The sequence below is a fragment of the Olea europaea genome, chromosome 12 (genome assembly GCF_002742605.1).
Source record: "Olea europaea var. sylvestris chromosome 12, O_europaea_v1, whole genome shotgun sequence".
Lineage (NCBI taxonomy): Eukaryota > Viridiplantae > Streptophyta > Magnoliopsida > Lamiales > Oleaceae > Olea > Olea europaea.
In genome coordinates, this window is record NC_036248.1 from 8388233 (window position 1) to 8399298 (window position 11066).

Consider the following 11066-nt stretch of genomic DNA (forward strand, 5'->3'; position numbering starts at 1 on the left):
AGAAATTTTTGCAATTCTTTTTTGTTGCTAGGTGGTTTGACCTCTAAAATGGCATTCGCTTTATTTTTATCAAGGTCAATCCCTCTTTTGTGTACCAAGAAACCAAGAAAGTTCCCTACATTAACACCAAATGCCCATTTCAAGGGATTCAACTTTAGCTTATATTGCTTCATTCGCTCAAATGAACATCGTAACTGTTCGAAATGGTCCTCTTCTTTAATGGATTTGACCACTATATCATCTACATACACTTCAACAAACTTGCCTATCATATCATGGAAAATTAAATTCATTGCCCTTTTATAAGTTGCTCATGCATTTTTCAGGTCGAAAGACATGACTACCCATTCAAAACATCCTAGAAACCCAGGGCATCTAAAGGTAGTTTTGTGTATGTCTTCCTCAGCTATATAAATTTGATTGTATCCTGAATACCCATCCATGAAGGAGTACATGACGTATCCGGCAGTTGAGTCTACTAAAGAATCTACCGTGGGCATTGGATATTCATCTTTGGGTGTGGCTATATTTAAATTCCTAAAGTCTATGCACGCCCTTAGTTTACCATTCTTTTTTAGTACTGGCACGATATTGGACAACCATTCGACATACCTGGCTGTTCTAATAAAGCCTGCTTTTAATAATCGCTCTATCTCTTTCTTAATCTCAGGGAGTACATTAGGAGTAAAACATCTGGGAGGTTGCCTATGAGGTTTAAAATTAGGCTTAATTGGTAATCTATGTTCCACCAAGTCTCTATCTAAACTAGGCATTTGTTCATATTCCCAAGAAAAACAATCTTTATACTCCTTTAACAAAGCGATTAATTTATCACTGACCTCTTGATCGAGCATCTGGCTGATGGATGTTGGACGATCTTCTCCTTCATTGTCAATATTCACTTTAATCAGAGGGTCTTGTGCTTGAGCGTATCCAGGTTTGATGATTCGCATTACTTCATCGTCCAGTTCCCTTGTAGGCACTTCTTCTTCTAAACAATCTACCTTGTTGACTTCTCGGCTAATACTTTGTTCCAACTCGAATACTGCTAATTTGTCTTTCAATGTTTTCAGGGCTGCCTCTTCTTTCATCTTGTCCTTGCATTATTTATTGAAAGCCATTAATTTGGCTTTGAAGGCCTGAATATCGGCCATTTGCTTTTGTTGCTTAGAACTCATTCAAGACTCCTTGATTATTCTTTTGCCAATTATTGGCTCTTCTAGGGCCACCATATTTGACCTCATCTGACCGAACATTTCAGTGAGTATGTCCACTAAAAATGGCTCTTCACTCTGCGCGACAATCTGAGTTTCTTCCCCATCTTGGACTACCCTGATAGGTCCATAGTTTCCTTCGTACATGAACCTTTCCACTGAGTTTGCTTCTGCGACAAAAGGCCTATGATCGGCCTGCACCACCTCTGCTTCACCCTTGTTATTTCAAAAAACCAGGCATTGATGGAGCGATGAGGGTATACAGCGACTTCCGTGTATCCAATCTCTTCCTAGTAACATATTGTAACTAGTAGGACCATCTATTACAAAGAAGACTGTGGTCCTAGTAGTTGTCCCTATAGTTATGTCCAATGGCATAACTGTCTTAGCTACAGTTGCTTCTCCATTGAAACTTGTAAGAATAACTTCTGTTGGAATCATATCCCCTTCTGTCTTTGCAAATTTCCTCATCATCCTAGATGGAATGGTATTTATAGCTGCTCCATTATCGACAAGTACTTTTGCCACAGGTATGCCGTTAATTAGAGCTTTAACGTATAATGGCCTTAAGTGTTTAGTCAATTTCATGGCTGGCCGCTTAAAAATAACCTTTTCGGCAGCCTCTATTTCTACTTCTTGCTTGTCCTCTGTTGAGTTATCCTTTTGTGATAAGTCAACGTGCAGCATATCGCACTGAGCCTCTGTCTCTTGAATTTCCTTTTTACTGTTTTCTAATGCTTCATCTTCAGTTACCCAACCTGTGGGAGGAGGCATTATTCTTGGAGGCGATCCATACTTTTTAAAGCGAGGCACTCTCTTCTTCCTTTTGGGCGTCCCGTACAGCACGAAAAAATCGAAAGAACGCCCAGATGGTTCTCCCAATAAGTCTATTTCACGAACTCCCTCTTGATGTAGTTGCTTCAACAGAGTATTGTACGATACTCATCTTCTTCTTCTTCCTGCTTCCAGATCGATTTTCTCTTCAATAGCTGTCATACCATCATCTTCCTCACCATTGTAGGCCCCTCTAGAATTCTGGCCTTCTTCATATTCCAGCACCCATGCTTCTCCTTCGTTATCCTCTCTTTCTTCTTCTTCTTTCTCTTTATTCTTGAACTCATTGACTAGTAAATAGTTATTAGCCACAACAGAAGGTAACGTACCGAACTGAATAGTAAGGGGCTGATCTGGATCTTCTCCATCCCTTCTGTCTCGCTCAAACTTTGATCTCCCAGAAGAAGTTTTTGGCAACTCTTTCATTGATTCATCTGTACCAGTCTCTTCACTGTCTTTGAGAACATTTTGATTGGCTACCTCGAGTAGTTTAGGCGCCTTAGGACATGGCACTCCCTGTTGTTACCTCATCATTCGTCCATAATTTCGTTGGAAATGCTTTTGTTGGGTTCTAGTCATCTCGTTGAAGGGTATCGCCTTTCCTACATTATACTGGAACGAATGCCATACATTTGGTTGGGGAGGTTGCGGCCTGAATGTTCTCCCATTATTTATTGGCCTGAACTGCCTCTCAAAAGGCGGTCCTTTATAGAACGATGTACCTTGCCCTCTACCAGGCTGAGCGTTTAGGAAGAAAGTAGGGCGATGGGGATGCTGCCATATCCCTGGTTTCTCCGTATTCCCACTCACTTCTCTTTTACATCTTGCACATAAGACGTCTTCATCCTTTTTTGGCTCCTTCCTTTTAATACGCTCAAAGACACTGGGATGTGGTCCAGGGTCTTCTTCTCCATCATCTATAACCAACTTGAATTTTGGCAACTTGTTTTCGAAACCAAACGTCACCATATTCACTCCAAGTGGCTGTGGAAAAGGATTTTCATCCACTGCCATCTTCTTCTTATCATCGAACGTAATTCGTCTTGATTCAATGGCATCCTATAACACATGGCGAAAAACCAAGCAATTGTTAGTCAAATGTGACCATGCATTATGCCACTTACAATATTTTTTACCCTTAATTTGTTCAGGGCTTGGCAATTTATGCTTATCGCTCAGCTTTATCTGCTTATCCTTATATAATTTATCAACTATAAGGTCAGCTTTGGTTACATCGAATGAGAACGTTCTAGCCTCTATGTTTTCATCTTTTATAGGCTCATCTTTGCCCGACGGTCTAGGCTTAGCCATTATAGGACAAGTATACATGTCTCCTTTAACTAATTCGGCCAAACACATTTCGGGCTGATCGTATGACTCGTTATTGATGGTATGAATATCAAATTTTGGGTCTCTATAATAAGTCCCCTTGCTAGAATTTTTTATCTGCTCTTCTTCTCTTATCAATTGTTCATACCTAATTATGTTCGCGCTCAATTGGAAAAGGTCAGGAAATTCCTTGTCTTGGAATTTCTTTTTCAAATCAAAGCTCAAACAACCTTGAGCGATTTTGACAAACTCTTTTTCGGGCAAAGGTACAAAACATTTACTTCTTACTGTCTTGAACATTTGGAAGAAACTTTCTGCCCATTCGTTTGGCATTTGACGTAAGTTCGCCAAATCGGCCAAAGTAACTTCAGACTCAGTCTTATAAAACTGAGCGTGGAATAATTGTTCCAATTGTTGCCATGTTTAAACAGAGTTCGCTGGCAAATTGATGAGCCAGGAAAAAGCTGCTCCTGTTAATGAACTAGGGAAAAACCTCATTTTATGGTAATCAATTACGTCACCACTTTACAGTGTGAATCGCCCTATGTGTTTTAGAGTAGACACCTCCCATAAACCGGTAAACAGTGAGAATTCTGGCACTTTATACCCTCTAGGCCATGGATATGCTTGGTTTACCCAATCAAGACATGGCTTTGTGTTAGTCGGCCTAATGGCAGGACGTACCCCAAAAGCAATCTGATCCTGTACGATTTCCATAATTTGATTCCTCAACATGACGTTGGGATCATATGAAATTCCTACAGGTTGGTTAACCGGTTGATTTGTTTAAGGCTCGATGTTTGGTCCTTGATTGGCAACAAAGTTACCATGATTTGAGCCATTGTTACCATTAGCCTGAACATTTATTCCCTCATTAACACGTGGGGTATTATGCCCATTATTTAGGACATTATCTCTTACATTTGGATTACCTCCCAAGTTAGGTGTACCACTACCATTATTCTGATTTGGCATTACACCATCCCCCTGGTTTGAAGTAGAGGGACCGAAAGGTGGTTCTACCCCTTGATTTGGATTTAGAACTGGGGGATTATGTCCCACAATTGTCCTAGTTTAAAAGTGGTTTGCAAGAGGCATAACTGGTTGACAAATTTGGCCTACTAACTTATTCATGATTTCGTTCAAAGTATTCAGTTGCTTGGCCATGTTATCATAATGTGCATTCCCATTCTGGGTAAATCTTTCCATATTATGAATATTTCGAAGATTTACCTGTTCAACGACATCTTGTGTGAGTTCTCCAAATAGTGCACGCATATTTCTAGGACTCAACTCTGTCATTGATTCGTAACGACTGTTCTGCTCTAATTCTGTCCATCTGTTTGTGGAGAGCTATGCTGCTCCTCATATCGCTCGATCACAGACTGGACTCCTCTCTGACTTGCTGCTTCCTTATCGGATCTTTGAGGCATATTGTTTCACCTTTTGTATCTTCAACACCAAACACCACTGTCCCACTGGGCGTGCCTAATTGTTTCGCGCGGGTAGTCGCTAACAGTTAAAAAGGATCAGACGATTGTGTAAGGGACAAACCTCTTGAGACAAAGACCCAAAAAGGGTGTTTTTATTGGCGATGACTTTACAATTGGAAAATAAAGCAGAATGCCTCCAAGGGGCGCAAGCACACGAGTTACTGAAAAGAAGTGTTTAAATCTAAACTAAGAAATTGAAAATTACATATTCTCTGTTTGAGAGCGTTTGATTCGAGTTTTTTTGCTCTATGTCTTTTCTTTCTTTTATACTCCCTGGATGATCTCTTCGTGATCAACCACTTAAAAACTGTTTGATTACTCTATAACTGCCCATTTTCTTCATAGTGGCCAACTTATCATGGAACTGTCTTCTCTAACTGCTGTCATTACTTTTTGTCGTTCAATCGTCTTCAATTGAATTCCTTGAATCGTGGAACGTGATAGGGCTACTCAATAACTGCTTCATTAACCGCACTTTTGGATAACCATAACATCTTATGTTTGCTAAGATCCTGGGCGACTCGAAAGTTTGGGCGAGAATAGGGTCATAGCTCTGGACGACTGCATGGTAATCCATTCGCTCAAATCTTGGGCGACTTGCAAGCTTGGACGATGGCATTACCGCGTTCATGGGCTTCCCTATTTGGGCCTTTATCCTGAATTGCCTGATTGGGCCGTTCTTTGGGCTATGTGATTTGGGGATCCTCCAATTGGGCTTCATTCCTTAGCTATTCGATTTGGGTTGAACTTTTTGTGTGTCAACATAACCTAATAATCATTCAACCCAAACTCGAGGCATCCAAAAGTGTAGTTCGTCTCCGAGCCGAGCCAAGTCCATGGTGTCAATAAATAATCCAACAACTGTTTTAAATCATTGCCCAGATTATTGGGTATCAAAAACCCAACAATCTCTACCTTGATGCCCAATAATCTGTAAGCAACCAAAACACACAGTTATACTTACACAATCAAGGTAATCCAATAAAATTGGAATCACAGACCTTACCTCGTGTTTCAAACCAAAACACATATCATACTTGCTCCATGTACTCACCAAGGCTAAGGTCAAGAATACCCATGTAGAAACAAGTATTCACAGTGAACAAACAATCATGCGATGAAGATGTATATAGGATAACACACACACATATCTTTTCAAAAATCACGTTTACACAGAACCACGGATTAACACCTAGTTAATCAAACCAAGGTCAACCACATATGCAACACATGCATAAATGACCCCATGAAAGATCTCACTACACTTATCCTATCCCATTTCGTGTTACTCCCACCTCGAGAATACATATCTCCTCTCATCGCCCACAATGCTCACTAAACCAATCACTTAACTCATAGCTAACTGGCAAGTCACAATAAATCCTAAGCTCTTGGGATAATCCTCTATCACCACATCACTTCTCCCAACCTACGTGGATAATGGGACTCCACCTTATAGAAGTGATAGAAGTGCCTCTCTCACACTCCACCTGTACAGGGTCTCTTTCACAGATAAATGATTCTACACATTTGATCACATCTCCACTCGTGATCCAAATGTCACACTCCACATCCCCCGGTACAAATCACCATGTACCCCTAGGCATCTATACTCCACCTTACCAAAAGACATCCAGCTCACTGCTAATGTATCTCAAACTCACTATGACAAAACAACATCTTTCAGTGACCACGAAGGTTAATCCACTCACCAATGCTCCCAAAAAATTCACAAAGAAAATAGTGAAGGTGGCACTCTCAAAGAAATCGAAGAAAAAGTCGGTTACTTCACAACACTCACAAAGGAGGCTCACAAAGATAAAGAAGGTAACCCTAACATGGCTGTCTCACATAATCTCACAAACCACACATGTTCACAAAGATGAAGGAGAGAAACGGCTGCCCAACTTTCTTCTCACTACCACACTCTCACATCACTCACAGAGCAAATAGAGTACGCCACAAAACTTAACCTACTATGCATGTAAACATATTACACAAAGTAATAAGTCACTCTAATTCATGCAATTACACACATCAAACATATTGAAAGTGTAACATCAACATTGCAACATAATTAAGTGGTCATATACATGCAGAAAGGATTACACACAGATGTACTGCAAGAACCAGGTTTAGTCTCTCAATAAACCTCATTAGGATCACTATTCGACCCTAAAGTCACATTCACCTTGTCTCTATCTTCATCTTTTCTTTTATTATCATCCTAGGACAATCTCTTTCAACTATGTCCAAATTTTACCACAGTTAAAATATATGTTATTTTTCGCACTTACCTTAGACCTACATTTGCCACCAATGTCAAATAATGACCACAAGTAAAGTATGAACACAATTAACATAGAATAGTCCAGTAAAATTTCCTAAGGCCACATGCAATTCTAATAATGTAGAAAAACTGACAGCAAATTCACAAAAAATTTAAGGCAAATAATTCCTAGGTCTAGCAACAGGCAATGGTTACCCCTTCATAGTAACCCCAAGCCTAATGTCACCCCACACGATAACCTCTAATGCAAAAAATAAATTACTCTACACATTTATTTCAACTGTAATAATAAAAAGCAAAGAATAGGAAACTGAGTGGATCACGTCTGAAGGTCCGTAAATATCGAGAGACGCGAATTCACCACTTCAGGACTATCACTCTTCATCCTAAAGTCAACAGCAATCACAGCAACACAAAAACAGCACCCGACACCTGAACATCCAAGGGAAAAATCGTCCAACTTTTACTGTATTGCTCCAAACTGAAATCCGACAACACCGGAGGGTCCGTCTCACCTCCAGCAATATTCTGTCTGAAGACATCATCTCCAGAATCAGCAAGACGTGCCCTCACGCGCCATGAACGAAATCCCACTTGTCGACGGTCGCCCGCCACGCACCGGCGGTGCCCCATCCTTTCTGAACCGTCTCTACCTGCACAGTCCAATGGTGGTGTTTGTTTTTCCAAACTGTTTTTGGTTTCATCAGAATAAGCCAAAACAGATTTGGTAGAAAATTGAAAAAATCCCAGAAAACTGTCCAATTTTTCTGCCTATTTTTCAGTCCAATTTCTAGCCACTTCCAACCCCTTTTTAGCCCCAAAAATCACAGATTTATCAATAACACAAGCTCTGATACCATTTGTAGCGGAAATCCCTCTATAAATCTTGATTTCGGGCTCATAAAACAACCAAACGAGTACCGATTTACCTCGATTCGACCCAAAACTCTCGCCTTCACTTTGGACTGTCCAAACTCTCTCAAACCCCACAAAGGAAAAGGGTGGTGGTGTTAGCAATCCACAAAGGCATGGAGAGGAAGAAGAACAGTGGTTGAATTTTACTTACAACCTCACATGACTTTCCTCTCTCTCTGTTGCCTCTCTTCTCTCAACTCTCCGCTCCATTGCTACAACATACACACACCACCAAAAATGGCTAGAAGATAAATACATATATATATGTTAGTTTAGGTCACTCCAATTGGGCCTAGGGTTCACTAAGAGGGCTACCAATAAACCTAAACTAATGGGCCAATATTCAACTCCAATCACTAAATGGTCCAACTAACCAAATAATCATCCAACCCAAACTCGAGCCATCCAAAAGTGTAGTTCGTCTCCGAGCCGAACCAAGTCCATGGTGTCAATAAATAATCCGACAACTGTTTTAAATCATTGCCCGGATTATTAGGTATCAAAAACCCAACAGGTTCATTATCCTGTTTCAGTTTCATGCGGTCTAGACTAACATTATTGTCGAGTCGAATCGAATCACGGTCTTCTCCAATGAACACGAGCATGGATTCTAGAATCACTTTAGCATGTTGAATCATTTATTTTGTGCATGTAATTGGCAATCTTTATCACGAATATAGAACAAAGGAACTGAAACTACAATATGAAAGTAGCATAATGATTTTAAATAATCAAACCCAAGTTATCACTGCCTTTATACATAAAATATGCAATTACGAATAGTCATTTAACAAACAATATGAATTAAGCCTAACGCGATTCCAAATAGTTTTGATCGTTCTGATTGGATTTGAAGGTGAAAAAATGATAATGTTCCAAACCCACTAGAAGACCAAATTCCAGAAAGATAATAATCGATGGGAAGAATATAGATGTGCAAAGAGAAGGAAGAAACAAGAGCGCCACAATGAGATCAGATGAACTTAAGGTCGAGGTTCAAATGTCTATTTTATGAATGATGCTTGATTTCTGGTTGCTGTTCCTAGTGATGCTGTTGCTCGCCTTGCCAAGCCCAGACAATTTCCTTAAGAGCTGGTCTTAGATCTTGTTTTAACATCTTTCGATACTCTATTGTATCACCTCTAGACATTTTCACCTCGACCAAGTGAAAGGATGAACTGATTTCAAAAATTTCCACATCAACGGACAAAGTCTCACTTCTACCCTCATTATACCTTTCCAGTCTCATGAAACCTTGATTCTCCTTCACTTTGAACTTTATATGCGTTGCAATGTCTACAAATTTTTTAATACGATGGCAGTAAAAGTATTTTTCGATGTAAATTGCACTTCCTCCTTTCGGTCATTTGTCACAAACAAACCAGACAAGTCGAATCCAATTGAGAGAGATATGATATCAAATGCATTCAAGTTATTAAGTTTTGTCATTTCTAGATTTGTTAGTAGGATTATTACTCTCAGAAGGCCAACGACAACATTAGTGTCGACAGGATACATTTCGTTGTCTCTTATCTCTGTCTATCTCGAGTTCAAACCTTTTCTGAACCAGGAGCTTGCAATAATTTTGGCTATAGATATCCTAGCATACGGGTTCGGATCAAGAATCCTAGAAAGCATGATTCGCACATCTGGTGGGAACCAATTAGGGAATTTGTAGTCTGCCTTACTTATTTTCCTATACATCTGCACAATATTTGATTCACAGAATGGAAGATAACTAGTAAGTAGAACAAATAAGCACAAGACCAAATGTCAGCTTTGTCCCCCCATCATAGCCTCTTCTATTAATCACCTCAGGAGCTACATATGCTGGAGTCCCCACAGGTAGTATGAGTAACCCATCTTGCCGCTTAGATTCAGCCAGTGCACTCAAAATCTGACACCTTTTAGAATTCCATTCTCATCCAGCAGTAGATTTTTTGGTTTCAAACCACGGTGGTAAACAACTCTGCAAGAACTAATAGCATTAATTAATTGTTGAAAATATTTTCGAGCGATATCTTCCTTAAGTCTTCCCTTGGCCACCTTGTGAAAATGCTCCCCGCCTTTTGCATATTCTATTATGAAGTAAATCTTAGTTTTGGTAGCCAAACTTCGTAAAGGTGAACCACATTTGGGTGTTTAACCAATCCCATAACAGATATCTCCCGCTTGGTTTGATTTATCAGCCCAACTTTTAATACCTTTTCTTTATTAATCACCTTGATAGCCACACCCTGTTCTTGATGTGATCTGATAAGTGTGTTTTCACACACTTATTTAGCTCACTAACATGACTTAAACATGGACAAAATAGCCGAATTATGACTTAATCTTGTTAAATTCATGGTATGTAGGTGTTTCTATGGAAAAGATGGAATTCAGAAGAAAAGAGCCGAAAAAGGACCAAAACGGAACAAAGCGATAGATCGAGGACCAAGTTGCAAATAATCCATAGATGAGACGGGAAATGAAATGAAGATTCAAGAGTGTTAAAGTTCAATCGGATGAGGAAAGGAGTCAAGAGGTGAAATATGGTCGAAGTATTATCAAGTATCAAATTTCAGGCGAAAAAGTTATGCTCGTGATTTTGAGTTTCTACTTGAGATCCATTTTTGGCATAGTAAATATCAGAATTTGAGGAAGCCTATTTCTATTAAAAGTGTACATCTTTGAGTTTTCTTCCCAATGCACTTTGAATCACCTCAATCGGAGATCAGGAGAGAAAGTTATGACCAAAATACTGAAAGCTGTCCGGAGGAAAAATTTTATAACCATGCGGCCGCATGGTTATAATTCCTTGCAGCCGCACAGGGTATTGCAGGGATCCAAATGAGCTGAAAAATAGAACCATGCGACAGCATGGTTTAACACCATGCGGCCGCATGGCTTTAAGGTCGATAAAAAATTCTGAAATCCCGTTTTTAATTGAAACTCTTTCGGGGCTCCGTGGGGACATGATATAAAAGCCAAAATTCATCAGAAAAAGGG

The 11066-nt window shown here is 39.7% G+C and overlaps 1 pseudogene; it reads right to left on the reverse strand.

Moving 5' to 3' along the window:
• Positions 1-9117: 9117 nt before the first annotated feature.
• LOC111406527 overlaps positions 9118-11066 on the reverse strand; it is a 6315-nt pseudogene continuing 4366 nt past the window's right edge.